This window comes from Fukomys damarensis, unplaced genomic scaffold (assembly GCF_012274545.1).
Source record: "Fukomys damarensis isolate Sample0158 unplaced genomic scaffold, DMR_v1.0_HiC HiC_scaffold_27, whole genome shotgun sequence".
NCBI lineage: Eukaryota > Metazoa > Chordata > Mammalia > Rodentia > Bathyergidae > Fukomys > Fukomys damarensis.
Window position 1 is genome coordinate 24,447,706 of NW_022900939.1, and position 2,387 is coordinate 24,450,092.

Below are 2,387 nucleotides of genomic sequence, written 5' to 3' on the forward strand. Positions count from 1 at the left end.
CGCCTCTTGCTGGCTTGGCAGTTTATTGTGATGAGTGCAGTCTTTGGGGGAGGGGTCAGGCTCTGCTGCTCCACTCAGCCTGTGGTGGTGTCTGGTTGAGGTGGACAGGCTCACAGGGAGGTCTCTGGAGTGGGATGGCAAGGACCGGTCAAGTCCAGTGGACAGGCAGGTGCTCATGGACTGAGGTCAGGTGCGGCGAGGGCTGAGCCAGCTGGCTCTCTCGCTCTGCCCCCACCCGCCTCCTTCCCGGGGCCCCTCCCCCACCGGGGCAGACAGAAATGCAGAGCGATACCACTGCCAGAGACGCCACCGAGGCCACAAGCAGGAGGACCGGGGCAGGGCGAGCAGCCACTTCTGCCCTTATTCTGACTGCAAGCCAGAAGGAAGAGAGACAGAAGGAGATCCAGAAGCTCTTGTGGGGGAGGGGCCGAGCCTGCACAGGTGGGGAGGAGCAGGCATGGCAGGGTCTTCACTCTGAGGTGAAGCCCCGGACAAGAGGGCCTGCCGCAGGTACATGGGGAACAAGTCACCTGCAGACAGGAGTTCCCACTCAGTGTGGATGGTGGGGAGGAGCAGAGGGCCACCTTTGGGGTTCTGGTGATTCTGGTGAGTGGCCCCCCGGGAGGCTGGCACGGGTGTGAGTCCATCTGGGAGCCTCAGACACCATGGTGGCCCAGGGAGAAGGGCATTCTTGCTGCCTGTCTGTGACGTGGCCTAGGCTGGCCGAGGGATGCTCACGAAGGCCAACAAGGCCCACCTGATGCCTGGCCCTGTCAGTCACCGGTGAAGGTCAGGGAGGTGTCCAATTGATACTTCTGCTGAGCTGCAAAGTGGCTGGAGGGGAAGTGGGCATCTCGGGAGCTCCTTTCCAGCCCGGTTGGTAGTGGTGTGTGCCCTGAGGGGCCCCAGGACCAAGGCAGTGTCACAGGATGCAGATGGAGCAGGACGGAGGCCATGGGACAATTAATGGCTCCTCCTGAGCGCCCCGTAACTGGTCAGATGGGTGCAGTGGCTCTGTCTGCTCCTTAGCCCAAGAAGCACTTTAGTGCTGGCTCTATCCGGTGGTGCTGGTGCATGGGACGGTGTTTGCAGTTTCTGTGGGGACTCTGCTTCTCTCCATGCTTGCGTGGCCTCCTTTCCTCCTCTGTACTGTGGGGATGATAGAAGACTACCGTCCATTTGTGGGGATGCTGAGGCATGAATGACACCGTAAATCCAGGGGCTCATCACTGCTGTGGGCTTGGGGCTGGAATCGGTGCCCTTGGTGTCCTCCTGGTGTTCACCCCACCTAGAGATGCCCGTGGCCAGTTTTCACCTCTCCCTGCTTGCCTCGGTTTACTCAGCCCCTGCTGGCATGTTTTCCTTAGAGTTCTTTTTTTCTAGTCTTAGCCCTGAGCACCCAGGACGCATCAAGAGCCCCAGAGAATGGCTGTGAGGGCTTGGACATGGGGTTCCCACACAGAGCCTGAGCCCAGGCCTTAGGGCAGCTTTGGTGCAGGTCAGACTTCGGGTGCCCTGGGGGGGATCTTACCCCTCACACTCCGGAGTGTCCCCACCGCTGTGGCTCCACCTTGGTGCTGCCGGCCACCAGGGGGCAGCAGAGATCGCGCATCTTCGGAGCCCATAAATCAGCCTGTTTATTAGCAGAATAAAAGTCTTAGGCAACGCAGGGCTTCTTAGGGCTGCATAAATCTATGTCTGTGCCTCGTGAACCCATATGTGCTTAATTCATATGTAAAGTTTCAAGCAGGAAGAGAATATGTGTCCATTAAATTCTATTTGACTTGATTATAATCATTAGCCGTGAATAATTGCTTCTCATGCTGGACCGCGGAGCCACAATAGGCAAAAGGAGGAGAAAGTAATTATCTCCGGGTGGGAATTTTTAAATTTTTATTTTTGAAGTGAGGGGCAGTGTTGGCCCCATGGGTGTTGGCGGCCCTTGGAGACTGGGTGAGGGTTGGACAGAGCTAGGGGCTTGAAATCTAGCCAGAACTTCTGGATTTGGTGGTGGTGGGGTCTCCTGTGTCCCTGCTGCCAGATTGGGCTGGGCATCACCAGCTGGGCCTCACCCCAGCTGCAGGGACCCTGGAGGGAGGGATGCAGGGGGAACTGGGGAGGGCCTGTGAGAGAGGGGGATCGGAACCTCCAGAACCTCCTCTACTCCCTGCCTCCACCCTACTCCTTCCTTTCACCTCAGGACTTTGGGATCAGACTCTGTTTCCCACTGTCCCCCTGGCACTAGAAGTCTAGGACAGGTTTTTACCCTGACGTTCTTGGTGTTCGTGATAGGGTTGGGGGTGTGATGGTAGGTGTGTGTGACAGGATTGTGTGTGTGTGTGTGTGTGTGTGTGTGTGTGTGTGTGTGTGGTGGGGTGTGTATTATG

The 2,387-nt window shown here is 57.6% G+C and overlaps 1 protein-coding gene across 1 annotated transcript in view; it reads left to right on the plus strand.

Moving 5' to 3' along the window:
• Macrod1 (mono-ADP ribosylhydrolase 1) overlaps nt 1-2,387 on the plus strand; it is a 139,100-nt gene that overhangs the window by 11,848 nt on the left and 124,865 nt on the right. The window lies entirely within an intron of this gene.